A 17,092-nucleotide genomic window follows, 5' to 3' on the forward strand; every position below is an offset into this window, starting at 1 on the left:
GGGATAGGAGTTGGCCATTCTGCACTTTCATACGACTCCACCAGTAAATAAGGCCGTGGCTCATCTCATTGTGGTCCCGACTGCATTATCCCTGATTCACCTGTCTATTGACAACCAGACGAAGCCAGCCTAGATATAATATATAAAGACTCAACCATCCCAAACTTCTGGGAAAGAGAACTCCCACTTGAATGAAATCCCACTTTGTTAATTTCTCCTCATTCTTGTTCTGACTGAGGTTGGACGGTGTCACTGTTTCCTTTTGTAGTCCAACTCCTTCACTGCTCAGAACAAATCTTAAATGACACCAGTTTGGTGATATGGCCGATGATAAAAGTCTCAGACTGGGTCAGGTTCAGTGATAGGAACAAAACAGGCACATTTCTTTAGTCAGCCACAAATAACCAACAGAACTAACACAGCAGCATGGTGGATCTGCTGTTAGCGCTGTTGCCTCACATCACCAAGGAGCTGGGTTAAATTTCATCCTTGGGCGACCCTCTATGTAGAGTTTGAACATTCTCCCTGTGTCTGTGCTCGTTTCTTCCCAGTGCTCCAGTTTCCTGCCACAGTCCAAAAATGTGTAGCTTAGGTGGTTTGGCCATGCCAAATTGCCCATAGTTCCCAGTGATATGTAGATTAAGTGGGTTAGTCATGCGAACTGCAGGATTACATGGATAGAGTAGGGGTCAGGTCTGGGTGGGATGCCATTCGATTTGTCAGTGTGGATTTGATGGGCAGAATGTTCTGCTTCCACACTGTTGAGTTTCTATAGCAATGGCAACAAATCTGGCCCATAGAAACACCCAGTGGGTATCTACCTGATACACGCTGCTGGAGGTCTTGTATTTTTCAATGAGATCATCTCTCTTTCTATGTGTAACCTGTTAAAGTCTCCATAATATAAGGTCTTCATCCCTGGAATATATGAATTGAAACATCGCTGAACAGCTTCCAATGTAATTATATCCGTTTTGCAAGGTTTGTGAAGGTTTGTAGCTCAGGTTGTGGTTTAGGGTGTCGGTTTGCTCTCTGAACTGTAGGTTTGATATCTAGGTAATATTTCATTACCTGACTAGGCAACATCATTAGTGGCGACTTCCAAGTGAAGCGAAGCTGTTGTCTCCTGCTTTCTATTTATATTTTTCTCCTGGATGGGGTTCTTGGGGTTTGTGGTGATGTCATTTCCGGTTCGTTTTCAGAGGGGTTCATAGATGGCATCTAGATCTATGTGTTTGTTTATGGCGTTGTGGTTGGAGTGCCAGGCCTCTAGGAGTTCCCTGGCATGACTTTGCTTAGTCTGTCCCAGGATAGATGTTTTGTCCCAGTCGAAATGGTGGACAACGGAGAACTACAAACCTGCATATATAGAAAACTGACAAACACTGACCAAATACTTAACTACACCAGCAACCATCCCAACACACACAAACGAAGCTGTATCAGAACACTATTCCAATGAGCCACCACACACTGCAGCACAGACGAACTACGCAAAACAGAGGAGAACCACCTATACAACGTATTCAAGAAGAACGGATACTCAAAAAATACAGTTCGCAGATTCCTCAAGAACAAGCCACGACAAGCAGACCTAACGCAGCCAGAAATCGTTACCATACATCAAAGAAGTTTCAGAAATGACAGACAGACTCCTAAGACCCCTCGGAATCCTAGTAGCACACAAACCCACCAACACTTTCAAACAAAAACTAACAAACTTAAAAGACCCAGTACAACCCATGAAACCAACATCACTTAAAAAATTCCATGCAAGGACTGCAATAAAAACTACGTAGGACAAACAGGAAGAAAGTTAGCCAAGTATACACGAACACCAGCTAGCCACAAAAAGACACTACCCTCTCTCCCTCGTAGCCCTACACACGGATGAAGAAAAACAACATTTCGAGTGGGACAACACATCTATCCTGGGATAGGCTAAGCAAAGACATGCCAGAGAATTCCTAGAGGCCTGGCACTCCAATCACAATGCCATATACAAACACATAGATCTAGTTACCTCTATCAACCTCTCAGAAAACGAATAGGATTTGACATCACCACGAACCCCAGGAACCCCATCCAGGAGAAAGATATAAATAGAAAGCAGGAGACAACAGCTTCGCTTCACTTGGAGGTCGCCACTGATGACGTTACCTAGCCAGGTAATGAAACGTCTGGATATCAAACCTACAGCTCAGCTAGCAAACCTAAACCCCGTAATTATATCCTTTCTCTTGTAAGGCGACAAAAAGTAGCCTCACACCCAGACCTCACACCTAAGTGTTGTGAGTCTTGGGGACTCTCTTCCCCGTAGATCATTAGAGGCAGAGATATTGAATATTTTTGAGGCACAGACAGAAGGTTCATAAGCACCAATGTAGTCAAAGATTATCGGGGAATAGGCAGGAATGTGCACCATGTGGAAACGCTGACAGTGGTACAAAAGGAAACAGCTCTAGAACATCCAGCAAACTGAAACGATGATCTCGAAAACATTTTAAAATGCAAACGGTGATAGAATAGAGTTTGAAAGGACCATGGGGCTGCTCTGTCATGAGACAGAGGACACTCGTGATGGTTTGCCCTGAGAGTTACCACACCTCAGGTGATTGGGTGTGGTTGAGAGAGCGTCCCCTTCATGGTAACCTCTGTCAGTGTAGGGAATTGAACCACCATCTCTCTCTGGGAGTGATTTTCGCACCCGCAGCATCGCTTGTCATGCCACAATGGAGATATGGAGCTGTAAATGGATGGGAGTTACACATCCTGTCATTTCCAGCATGGGCTGCAAGTTTCCCCACGCTGAGCAGGGATCTAACACAGTGTGACTGAGAAATGCACTGAGGTGCTGTACACAGTCCTACATGCTGGGAGGGTAACTGCTCCTGGTTTACAGATCAGTACACTGGGGTGGTGTACACAGTCCTACATGCTGGGAGGGTAACTGCTCCTGGTTTACAGATCAATGTACTGGGGTGGTGTACACAGTCCTACATGCTGGGAGGGTAACTGCTTCTGGTTTACAGATCAATGCACTGGGGTGGGGTACACAGTCCTACATGCTGGGAGGGTAACTGCTCCTGGGTTACAGATCAGTGCACTGGGGTGGTGTACACAGCGCTACGTGCTGGGAGGGTAACTGCTTCTGGTTTACAGATCAATGCACTGGGGTAGGGTACACGGTCCTACATGCTGTGAGGGTAACTGCTCCTGGGTTATAGATCAATGCACTGATGTGGTGTGCACAGCCCTACGTGCTGGGAGGGTAACTGCTTCTGGTTTACAGATCAGTGCACTGGGGTGGTGTACACAGCCCTACGTGCTGGGAGGGTAACTGCGTCAGGTTTACAGATCTATTCACTGTACAGTTACCCATCCTGAACAGAAATCTTGCCGTGTTTATAAAGCAAGACACTTGTGTGGGCTGCAGACAGACCGTTTCACCTGAGTTACTGAATCAATGCACTGGTGTGGTCTGTGCTGGTCCACATGCTGGACAGATAGTTAGTGGCCTGGTGAAACCTGCACAGCCTTCCATCCTTGGACAGGTGGCTGGGTTGTCTGAGTCTGGTCTGCACCGTGCACTATCCAGGACAGATTGTTGGGGTGTACTGTGTCTGGTCTACATAGTGCTGCATCCTGGGCACATTGCTAGTTTATATTGTACCTGGTCTGCACAATGCTCCATCCTGGACAGATTGCTGGTTTGTACTGAGCCTGGTCTGTGCAGTGCCCCATGCTGAGCAGATATTTCATGTGGGCGTATAAGTGTCTGGGCTGGATCTGTGAGGTAGATTAAGTGTCCGAAATAATTCCTGATCGATCTATCACTCCTCGAGCTCAACACATTCCGCTGTCAAACCCTGTATTTCTGCAACATGCTGCCCATTAAGTAATTATCCAAATAAAACGTGATTATCTGTCCTTCTTGCGATGTAAACGAGCAGAAGCACCTGAAAATATGTGATGAAGGCAGTTGCGACCCAAAGGTTTTCTTATTTTAATGGTAAATGTGAGGTGCTCTGTTTCAGACGCATTTCGCTTGGTCAAAATGTTTGACACTAAGCAAAATACAATTTATTCAAACACAGCAGAGAAAATACAACACAAAACGTAATTCTATTGGACAAGATAACAAAATTATAGATTATTTAACTACTACACATTAACTACTCCAATATGTTAACATCCTTGAAACACACCCTTGTCACAAATCAAATTCAGGAAACAGATAGACTCACATGCAGTTCTCCAATCCAGGAGGAAAGAACAACAAAAGTAAATTCTGAGAGAAATCTCAGAGAGAATGTGTGGCAGCCGGGAGAGATTTCCTGCCTTCCAACTCTGCTGAGACCCAAACCAGAACTGGCAAAAGTTAAAACTAAGAAACCTGGTTCGATGAAAGCTTGACCATCACTTCACAGGACCCGGCCATGGTTGCAAGGACAAAACGGAATGGACAGTATCTACACAGTCTAAACCACGGTAGGAGCCTCTCAAAAATGCCTAACCCCATATAAGCAGTTAAATGATGGTAAGATAAATGTCAAAGTTATACAGAAATTTAAAAAAATGAAAGGATGTAGCAGGCCTGGTAATCTAATACAGACGGCCCCCGGAGCCCAGCAATTCCTATCCTGCCAAAACACAGTAGAATCATCGAGCTAGTGAAGAGAAAGCATTATCTCTCTCCATCACTTCTAACTTTACAACTGGAGATGTGACATTCACCCAATAGTAAGCGATGTCAACATCCCACCCAGACAAGTATGTTTGTGGTCTATAAGCGATGAAGTGAAATGGGATAACTGTTTGCTCCATGACTGTGATTGATGTCACTCTTCATGGACCCTAACTGTGTCACTGGAGAGTTTCCCTCTTCCATAATTAAGGGGCTTCTTTGAACCTGTTATTCCATAGTATCAGGGGCAGCGTCATTGTCAACACGATAGGGATCAGCAGCTCCAGAGAGAGGGAGAAGAATTAAATTTGAAAATAAAAGACTGGAATGTTCCAACAATGAACAGAAGTTTATCCTGGGGTCTTTACTGGCTTTCTCATGATTGGGCATGGTTAGAGTTGCGGATTGAAGCCATACTGATGTTTATTCAAGCCGGTTACTATCTGATCCTCACTATTATTGGTGTTCCTGGTAAGTCTATCTCTGTCAATTCTATAAACTATGGTTAATATTATTGCTAATTCTGTTATTTATATTTCGCAAAGACGTAGAGCATTTTATTCAGGTTCAGTCACATACTCCACTTCCTGTAAATGAATTTCAGAGTCTTCACTCAGAAACACCTAAGAAGGAACAAGACTGTTCAGAAACTCAAATCTGACTTGTGGCCTGAACTGTTTTATGTCTCTGTGTTCTCACTGTCATCAAACCTGCCCACACCCACCTCAATAATATCCCCAATTTCCACCTCTGCCTCATTGCTGCTGCTGAATTAAACATCACCTACCCCTTTGTTAACTTCATAATTTATTGCTTCAGTTGTATTCTGACCTCTCTTCCAGTTACAAATATTTTGACCACAAACTTGTTCTCGTCACTACAATTACTTCACAACTGGTACTCTGTATCAGATTCATAATGTCACTGGACGTGTAATTCAGAGGCACAGATTATGACTTGAAAGCCATTGTTTGAAATCCTACCACAACAGATGACTAAAATTAAAATTGAATGACAAAAATTGGCATGACATGTCACTGATGGAAACCATAAACGATCGGGATTTCTTTTATTATTGATCGTCTTTAGTAAAGAAACTGAACATTATCGCCCAGTCTGGACTAAGAGTGACTTCAGACCCACAACGAAATAGTTAGCTCCATGTTGTCTTGACAAATGGCCTCATAGTCAAGAGCAATTAGGATGGACAACATATGCTGCCCTTGCCAGTGGTGCTGACATACCATGAAACAACAACATTAAAGGTGAAATAAACCAAGGAACTGTGGATTTTGGAGATCTGAAATAAAATTCTCCAGTGTCAGAAGTGTTGGAGAAACTCAACAGGCATGACAGCCTCTCTCAGGAGAAAAACATAACTTTTTGGGTTCAGTGATTCTATCAAAACTCAATGCAACTGAGAAATAATATTATTATATCAGGGATGATTGGAAGGGTGAGTGGGAGGTTTGTGTTGAATGGATGGAGAAACGTCCAGCAAAAGAGACAGAGAGAGAGAGAGAAAGGAAAAGCAAACAAAAGGATTGCTAAGGATGAACTTGAAGGAAAATAGAATGGGAAGAGATTCTAACATTCCTGCCTTTCCCATATTCCCGGAGACCACGTCCATTGAGGTATGTACCTGGTTAAAGTGAATTATGTTCCCTCTGTCACTCTTCTCTGAGCGTGATGATCTCCTCCATTTGCAATAATGGTGTTGCCTGTCTAGCTGCTGAGATACAGGGAAAGGTAATGTTACAGTGTCAACTGCTTCTTTGGATAGATGAGTTGTTACTGCGGTACTGTGCAGAGATGTAACGGCTTTCTCAGCCAGGAAGAGAAACTGACGAGATGAACGAATTTTCAACACTGAATGGGTGCAGCATGTGTGTGAAGATTTGACGTACTACTGTCATTAGAAAGTCAGTGGAGTTTCTGTGGATGGTGTTCTCAGTTTTTTTTTGTCAGCTGCTGAGTTCATTCCGGGAGACCAGAGGGTCTGGTGACCCCACTCTGGACACTGCATTTACAGAGTGTCTGGGTCCATGGTAAACAAATGGAGCAGAGACTACATCGAAGGGAAGGTCTGTAAACAGGGAGGAGCGAGGAACTGCAATTTCCTCTCTGGGATTTCGAGAGGCATTTGTCTAAGCTGGACCCATTCATGTGTAAAATGTGAAAACAGCTTGTTTCATAAATGAGGTGCTCACTGAGCTGTATGCCCTCCGTCTGTAGTACCAATAGTCTCATCAGGGACAGGACTGTGCAGACTCTCACCTTGAAGTGAACTGTTTCAAATCTGCAACATTCCAGGCAGGCGTGGGTATTATATCCACCATATCTGAAGTGTAGTCCTCCGATGTAACACTAGCTGACCGAAGCCACCTGCCTGCTGAGAGGAATGCATTGTTTCCATCTCCACAGGGGAAGGTACAGAAACTAACTTCCAGAAATATGAAGAAACAAAGTGACTTGTTAAAATGAGGAACTGCAGGAAATTAGAATTAATGAAGAGTATTTTCTTGGAAATCGAATTGAGTTGAAGTTTCATAAGTTGCTGCATCTGATGAGTTACATCCCAGAGTATTGAGGAGGTGTGAACAGAGCTAGTGAAAGAATTACTGATTATCCTTCAAAGCTGGTTAGATTCTGGAAAGGATGCTGCAGACTAGAAAACAGCTATTCTCAACCTAAATATTTAAAACAGGATGGAGAGGGAAAACAGAAAACTAAATAGCTTGATGTCAGTGGTCAGAAAAACATTGAAGCATTTTATAAGGAACGTGACCATTAGACATTTGGAGAACAATGATATAATTTGGTAGAGTCAGTCTAGCTTTAGGAAAGGGAAATGATGTTTGATAAATCTGCTGGGGTTTGTCGAGATTGTCCATTGTGGCATCGACAATTGAGAACCAATGGGGAGTGAAGTATTTGAATTTTCAGCACACGTTTGACATGGTTGAATACAGGTGAGTGGGGAATGTTAGATTCCATGGGTACGTCGGTGTGGAATATATACCATATGGATTAAAAAAATGGATAATGGAGAGACGAGAAGAGTAGTGTTTTTGGCTGGACTGAAGGCTTGATCGGTATCAGATAGATCAGTGTTTGGGCAATTGCTGTTCACGAGGTATAAAAATGATTCAGATGGGAACAACAAATATCATCATGTGCATTTATATTTATTAAATAGTGAGAGATTGGGAATTGCTGTTGTTGAAAAGAACCTGGATGTCCTTGATCGTAAGTCACAAACAGCATTCATACGGGGCAGGAAGTAAATGATATTTGGCTCTTCATGCAACATGATTGAAGTACCAGAGTTAGTATATCTTTCTTAATGGTAGTGTTTTGATGAGAGAGTGTTTGGTGCATTGTGTACAGATTTGACCTGCTTTGTAAATAATGATCTCCATGTCACCGAGACAGTGCAAATGAGTTTTACCAGACTAACACCTGGGCATTATGGAGAGTATGCAGGAACTGTGTGTTTATTCCGTAGCACTGCGAGACAATAAGAAGCTGAAATTTGATGGTTATTGACGGACAATCATTACGTCTCAATCAGCTGAATAGGGTGAAAATTCCATACTTTTCAGGGGATGTTAGATTTCCGATAGTTTACATGCATCTGCAGAGCCCCCATGACGATTGATAGAGAGATACCGGCTCTGAATGAATTCTGGACATTTGAATGCACAAGTGTGACATTGCATTGCATGTCACTTTGTACACAAACTTGCCAGCAGCCACAGTAACTTCATTCTGAAACATTTAGTCATTCCCCAGCAGTTTCTGACATCCATGGAGACCATGGGTCTGCCTTCTTGGAGATTGAAGACAACTTGGAGACTGGTTAAAAAAAGGTTGCTTCATTCCAACTGCCAGAAAACCGTGTTAAAGTAACACTTACGTTCTATGAGTAATTAAGCCATGTGGATCAATTTGAAGCAGACTATCTGTGCAGCCCCTGCTCTATTTGTTTGCAATGTTAGAACATCTCTAACACTTTCCTGTTCCTCTGTTAGTGACTTGAGAAGCTAAATGACCTCTTCCTGTTCCTTTGTAAGTGACTCCGGTTGTGAAATTGTCTCTTTCTGATCCCGTGTAAGTGACGTGTGCGAGTGAGCAGATTCCTTCTTTTTCTGTGTAATCAGTAGGAGGGACTGAATGGGCTATCCCTCTTCTTGCCCAGTAGTTGTGTTGGGCTGAATGACTTCCACGCATTCTTGTGAAACCATATTGAAGTGCTGAATGTGCTCCTTCTTTTACTGTGGAAATGTACAGTGCTGTTACATAAATGCTACCCAGACAGTAACAGCACAATCTTGAATGTTGTCCAGGTCTCGTTGCACATGGACACAGACTGCTTCAAGAGCTGATGAGGGACAACTTGTTAGAACGTTATGTAAACTTCAGTGAATATTTCCATTTCTGGTCAGTTTGGACTCAATGTGCTGAATGGCCTCCTTCCACCTTGCAGGGACTCCCCGCCGACAAACAGGAAATGCCTGGGCTGAGGGAGCTATCCGGAGGTTCTCCTGCAGAAATGCCCCATGGCTGAGATGATTGATGCCATCCGATGGTAAACATCTCCCTTGTGATGTGAATGACTCCAAACGGTCGAGAGGACACAATCAATTCTCATTAAGTATGATTTTGCTCAGGCTCCTTGATGTCATCCTCAGTCTAACAGTGACTTGATGTCTAGGCCAGTCTCCCTTACCTCAGCCCCTGTGCTCACTCTTTTGTTCATATCAATAGGTCATGGTGCAGAAGTAGAGAATGTTTTCTTCAAACAGAAGGTAGTGATTGCTTGGAATTCTCTTACACAGAGAGTTAGGGGAGAGCAATCACTGAAAGTGACTAGTGGAAATTGGCTCTGGAACCCCTACTATTTGTTATTTGTTATTTTATAAATGACCTGGATGTGGGTGTTGGTGAGTGGGTTAGCAAGTTAACATATGATACAAAGTTTTTTGGAGTGGTAGAGTGTGGAGGGATGTTGTAGGTTGCAACGGGACATTGACAAGATGCAGAACTGGGCTGAGAAGTGGCAGATGGAGTTCAAACTGGAAGATCGTGAAGTGATTCCCTTTGCAAGCTCGAATGTCCATGCAGAATATTTGGTTAAATTCAGGATTCTTGGCAGTGTGGAGGAACAGAAGGATCTTGGCGTCCATGTCCACAGATCCCTCAAATTTTCTACCCAACTTGAAGGGGTTGTTAAGAAGGAATATGTTGTGTTGGCTTTCATTCGCAGGGAGATTGAGGTTAAGATCCAAGAGGTTATGTTGCAGCTCTATAGAGCACTGGTTAGACCACATTTGAAATATTGTTCAGTTCTGGTCACCCATTATAGGAAGAATGTGGAAGCTTTGGAAATTGTGTAGAGGAAATTTACCAGGATGCTGCCGGGACCGGAGAGTAGGTCTTATAAAGCAAGCTTGAGGGAGCGAGAATTTTCCTCAATGGAGCAAAGAAAGATGAAAGGTAACTTGATAGAGGTGTACAAGATGATGAGAGTCATTGATAGAGTGAATAGCCGGCGACTTTTTTCCCAGGAGAGAAATATCTATCACCAGGGGTCATAATAATAAGGTAATTGGATGAAGGTTTAGGGGAGATATCAGTTGCAGGTTATTTCGACAGAGAGAGGTGGGTGTGTGGAATGCACTGCCAACAGTGGAAATAGAGTCAAATATGTGAAGGAAACTTAAGAGAATCTTGGATAGGCATAGGAAGAAAGTGAAAGGAAGCATGTCGGTTAGTCTGATCTCAGTAGGATAAACGGGAGGGGGCACAACATCGAGGACTGAATGTCCTGTACTGTGCTGTTCTGTACTTTGTTCTGTGTTCTATGGAAGTGCTCGTAGAGGCTGGAGATAGCTGCAGAGCAGTATTTAAAGTGGCTTCACCAGCATCCTGTGCAAGCGCAATATGCCACCCCAAACTCCTATACTCAAAGTTCTGACCGATTAAGGCAACCATGCCAACCGCGTTCTTCACCACCCTGTCTACCTGTAATTCCACTTTCAAGAAACTATGAAGATACACCTGAGGTCTCTTTGTTCAGCAACACTCCCCAGGGTACTACCCTGCTTTAACTTACCAAAATGCAAAACCTCACAAATATTAAAATTAAACTCCATCTGCCAGTCCTTGGCCCCTTAATGGTCAGTGGTGCTGTTGTACTCTGAGCTAATCTTCTTCACTGTCCTCTGCACCACTTTTTTTTATTTTCTCTGTAAACGTACTAACCATGCCTCCGATATTCACATGCAAGTCATTTAAATACATGATGAATAGCTGTGAGTTCAGCACTGATTCTTTCAGCACACCGCTGGCCACAGGCCGCAAGTCTGGAAACCAATCCATCACCTTCAATCCAATTTTGCAAACAATTGGTTAGCCTTTCCTTGATTCTAAAAGACCTAATCTGTCTCCGATGGGGAACCTTATTAAACGCCTTGCTGAAGTCTGTGAAAACAATGTGTACCACAGTGCCTTCAATCTTCTTTAAGACCTCTTCAAAATACTCAAACACATTAATGAGACATGATTTATATCGTACTAAGCCATGTTGACTATCCCTATTCAATCCTTGCATTTCTAAATGGATGTAAATCCTATCCCTCAGAATTCCTTCCAACAAACTCTTCGATACTGACGTTAGGCTCACTGAGTCGATAATTAACTATGTTTTGGATCAAGTTCCCTTTTCTAGTCCTACCCGTCCACTGGCCACAAACAAAAATGTAACTTGGTTGGTGATATGGCCAATGTTATAGTTCTCAGGGTGTGTCAGGATCAGTGTTAGGAACAAGTCAGATAGATTTATTCAATCTGCTAAAACACGTTTGTGACCAAAACAAACTTACTCAAACTATGATGGAAAGAAAAATGACGATTGGATATTGCAAATATGTCACACACACACACACTAACACACACACACACGTATGTTTGGTAACAATTTGAAAAAAGAAATCTGCAAAGTTAACTTGACAGAACTTTGTCCAAATATTATTCGAACTCATGACCAAAACAAAAATGAGAGTTTGAACCGAATGCTGTTCTATTTATAGAGTAGCGTTGAAAATGTGTTGCTGGAAAAGCGCAGCAGGTCAGGCGGCATCCAAGGAACAGGAGAATAGACGTTTCGGGCATAAGCCCTTCCCTGCCGCGCTTTTCCAGCAATACGTTTTCAGCTGTGATCTCCAGCATCTACAGTCCTCACTTCCTCCTCCTATTTATCGAGTAATCAAGTCTTACAGCATGGAGAGAGGCTCTTTAGCTCAAGCTGATCCATGCTGACCCAAATGTCCATCCACACTTACCCCATTTCCCAGCACTTGGCCCACAGCCTTCTCGTCCTTTCCTGTCCATGTACCTGTCCAAATACTGTTTAAATATTGTTAATATAAATGCTTCAACCATTTCCGCTTTCAGCTCTTTCCCTTTGCGTACCACTCTCTGGGTAAAACAGATTCCACCAGTTTGCCTTTTATTCTTTCTCCTCTCACCTTAAACTGATGCCCTCTCCTCCTCAATTCCCCAACTCTGGGAAAAAAAGGCTGAATCCATTCACCCTATCCATGCCTCTCATAATCTTGTACACTTCTATAAGATCCCCCCCCTCAGTCTCCTACGCTGTGAAAAAAGTCCTTGCGTGTCCAACCTCGCCCTTTATGTCACACTGCTCTGTCCTGGCAACATCTTTGTAAATTCCATCTGCACACATTCCAATTTAAAAACATCCTTCTGATCGCAATGTGTCCAAAACTGAACACAACACTACAAGTACAGCTTCACCAACATCCTGTAGAACTACAACATAGCTTCCCAACTGCTCTCCTCCATGTCCTGACCGATGCATGCCAATGTGCCAAAAGCCTTCTTCACTGCCCATGTCTACCTGGGACTCCACTTTCAGAGAACGGTGGAACTGAACTCTGCTCAACCACACTGCTTAACGCCTTACCATTCACCATGAAACTACTACATTGATCTAAGTTTGCAAAAATATTCCTCAGCCAACTTGTCCCGTTGATCAAGTTCCTGCTGCAATTTCTGATAAAATTCCTCAATGACCACGATACCACCAACTTTAGTGTCACCTTCAAATTTACTAATCATGCGTTGTACATTCTCAAGGATATCATTGATATGGATAATAAACAACAATGTGCCCAGCACTAATCCCTGAGGCACTTCATGTGTCACAGGCCTCCAGTCCGAGAGCCTCCTTGCACTATTACCCTCTGCTTACTACGATCAAGCCCAATTGGCCAGCTCCCTCTGGATTCCATGCGATTCTAAACTTCCAGACCAGCCTACCATGGGTAACTTTGTCAAACGCCTTACCGAAAACAATGCAAACTACGTCTACCGCCCTACCCTCATCAATATTCCCGGTCACTTCATCAAAGAACTCAAAGAAATTTGTGAGGCATGATCTCCCACTCACTAAGCCATGCAATGTTTCCGGTATAACACAACTATTAATGATAATGATTAAAATTACTAATAACAAACAATAATAATTAATAATAATATGACATTTTCAATGGAGAATAAATTATCCTCGGTATGTGATATTGGAGCATGCGTCATGGTTGAAGGGCAGGATAGATTTTGTACCGGTGTCATTGAACTGTATTGAAAAAAAGCAAGGGTGGCATGGTGGCTCAGTGGTTAGCACTGCTGCCTCATAGAACCATGGACCCAGGGTTGGTTCCAGCCTCAGGTGACTCTCTTTGTAGAGTTTGCACATTCTCCCTGCGTTTGTGTGGGTTTCCTCCGTGTGCTCGATTTTTCTCCCGCAATCCAAAGATATACAGGTTAGGTGAATTGGCCATGCTAATTTACACATAGTGTTATGTGCATTAGTCTGGGTAAATATAGGGTCGGAGAATGGTATTGGGTGGGTTGCTGTTCGGAGGTTTGGTGTTGCCTTGTTGGACCAAGTGGCCTGTTTGCAAACTGTAGGGAATCTGAAAAAAAATACTATTTCTAATCAAACGCTGTCTTTCCAAATGGATGTACATCTTATCCCTCGCAGTCTTCTCAAGTAACCTATCTACCACAGATGTTAGCCTTTCTGGTCTATAGTTCCCAGATTTTTCTTTGCTTCCCTTCTTGAATGATGGCACAACATTTGCTACCCTCCAATATTCTGGACCCTAACCTGTGGCTAACGATGATGCAAAAATATCAACCAGGTCCCCGTAGTTTCTTCTGAAGTCTCTTGCAGTGTCCTTGGTAACATCTGTTTAGGACAAGGAGATTTATCCATCTTCATACATTCTAATGCATCCAACACGTCCTCTCCTGTGATATTGACGAACCAAAGATATCGCAATAACCTTTGTTAAGCTCCAAAGTCTTCATGTATTTCTCCACGGTAAAGACACAGGAGAAATATTCTTTGAGAATCTCACAAATCTCCTATGGTTCTAGACATGCATGTCTGGTTTGGATCTTGAGGGGTCATATTCGCATTTAGTTTTTTTTTAATATACTTAAAGAACCACTTTGGATTCACCCAAATCTTCTCAGCCAAGGTTATCTTGAGCCCCATTTTCGCCCTCCTGATTTCCTTCTTCAGTAAACTCCTGTATCCCCCTATATACCTTCAGGTATTCCCTCGATCCCAGCTGCATGGACCTGAGCCACGCCGCCTTTTTGCTGGTCAAAGCCTCAATATTTCCTGACATCCAAAGTTCCCTATTCCTACCAACCTTGCCTTTTTCCTCAAAGGAACATACACGTCTTGACCTCATGACATTTCACTTTTAAAGTCCTCCCACTTGCAGGAGGTCCCTTCGCCTGCAAACAGACTACGCCAACCAACCCCTACAAGCTCCTGTCTAATTCCATCAAAATTCGCCTTGCCCCATGTTTGAACTTGAACATGTGGAGCAGTTTCGTCCTTCTCCATAACTATTTTAAAATTATTACAACTATGGTCACTGGTGACAGAGTGCTCCCCCACATTGACCTCAGTCACCTGTCCTGCTCTACTTCTTAGAGTAGGTCAAGTCTTATCCCTTCCCGAGTTGCACCCGCTTTATACTGCTTGGGGAAACTTTCCTGAACACACATAACAGATGCACCCCATCTCAGTTCTTAATTCTATGTCAATCCCAGTCTATGTTACGAACATTAAAATCTCCTACTATGGCAATCCCATTGGCTCTGCAAGTCTCCCCAATCACTCTACATATTTTTGTTCGGCTAATTACTTGTTTACTATTTGAGGGCCTATGGAACAACCCAAATGATACCACCATTCCCTTCTTATTTCTAAGCTCCCCCACAATTCCTCACAGGATATTCTTTTAGTTATTTTATCTCTGATTACTGCTGTGGTCCTCGCCTTAATCAAAAATGCAACTCCTCACACCTCCTTCCACCAACTCTGTCTCGCATTAAGCACCTGTACTTTGGTACATTAAGCTGCCAGCCATGTCTCTCCCTTAGCCATGTTTCTTTAATGGCTATAATATCCCAGTCCCACGTACCTCTTCCGCACTGAGTTCATCAGCCTTACCTGTCAGCCATCTTACATTGGAACAGGTGCAACTCAATCCAACAGTCACTCCTTGCTCCCTGTCGTGTTCCTGCCTAACCGATCTCTGCACTTTACTGTTTGTGATAACGGTATCTCCTTCCAGCCTCGCACTTGTATCCCTGCTGTTGAGGATCCCACGCCGTCCCCCACGCCAGCCAATCAAGTTGAAACCCTCCCTTGCAGCACTAGCAATCCTGCCAGCCAGGATATTAGTCCCCTTCCAGTTCAGGTACAACCTGTCCTTCCTGAACAGGTCACCTCTGTCCCACAAAAGATCTGAGTGATCTAAAACTCTGAATCCCTACCTCCGGAACCAATTATTTAGCCACACATTCATCTGCCAATTCCTCCTTTTCTTACGCTCACTAGCACAAAGCATTGGAAGTAAACCGGATATTAGCACTGTCGTGGTCTTGTCTTTTACCCTTTTTCCTAGCTCTCTATAGTCACCCTGCAGGACCTCATCACTATTTCTACCTGATACAGGTACACAGGTACACACAAATCCCTCTGTACCACTGGGTTCTACATTCTCCTTGCATTTAAATAATTTTCTGCTGTTTTGTCTTTTCCCCAAAACAGAAAATTCCTATCACATATATATTGTATTTTTTTTTCTGCTGAAGGTTTGCTGAAAACTCTCCTCTGTCTGTATGTCACTGCTTGGTGCTCTGCCCCTCCCCAAGTCTGTATCCCATTGCAGATATTCTGCCCTCTCCTGTCTGCATCCCATTGCAGGCGCTCTGCCTGCCGTGTCCATACAATGTTTACAATGACTTCTGGCTGCACCCCCACCCCGGTCAGAACATTCTGCAGCCGCTCTGAGACATCCTGGACCCTGGCACGTAGATGGCTATACATCATCTTGGATTCCCACTTGCAATCACAAAATCTCTTGTCTGTTCCCCTAACTACCCAGTCTGAATAATTACTTCTGAAGTTATTCGTCTCGCATAACCTTCTGATATTTGGGATTTCTTCCTGATACAGTTGGATTTGGCTGAATTGCTTTGTTTCAGGCAGTGGACAAATTCCAATGAATCATCATCAGGAATCCTCCATGAGTGGAAAAGACGACTAGGCTTTTTTTTCACTCACACATGTTGCTGTGGTGAGCGGCAGAGAAACAGAAAATGAGCAATAGACTGTTCCTTCACATATAGGCTACATTTTTCCATCTGTAAGTTAAAATAGTAACGTTATCAGGCCCCAAACTGGACCATGTGAGCTCTCCTTGAATATTGTCCGAACTAGATGACTCCATCACATTCTCGACTCCAGGTCAGTGCATTATTGCTGTTGTCATACACCGAATCAATTCACTAACAATAAATGGCCCTACTTGTTTTGAAGATGTGTTAATATGTGCCTGCATAATGTAAACATAAGCGTTTGATAACTTCATAATATCTGTGTTAAGATGAATACGTTTTATTCTTAAACAAATAAAGAAATTGCTGGAAAAGGTCAGCCTGTCTGGCATCAGATAAGAAGATAAATCAGAGTTCAATTTTTCAGTCCAATAACCTTTCCTTTGAACTTGAATTATTCTTAAATTATTTCCCCAATTTTATTCTCCCACATAAGAAGAAATATCCATCAGGTATTCACCAACTACACTCTTCTCAAGATGTTTTATGGTCAATAAAACATCTCTCATTCTCAGGCCGGATTGTTGCTTCTTCGTAACGTAATATCTTCATCCCAAGAATGAGTAAAGAGAAAAACATATGAAACGTTTCGGAAGCAAATTTGTTTTTATCAGTTAAGGCAATTATAACTACACATAATACATCAGATGTGTTCTCAGCAATGCCCTGTAC

Source organism: Chiloscyllium punctatum, chromosome 50, assembly GCF_047496795.1.
Source record: "Chiloscyllium punctatum isolate Juve2018m chromosome 50, sChiPun1.3, whole genome shotgun sequence".
NCBI lineage: Eukaryota > Metazoa > Chordata > Chondrichthyes > Orectolobiformes > Hemiscylliidae > Chiloscyllium > Chiloscyllium punctatum.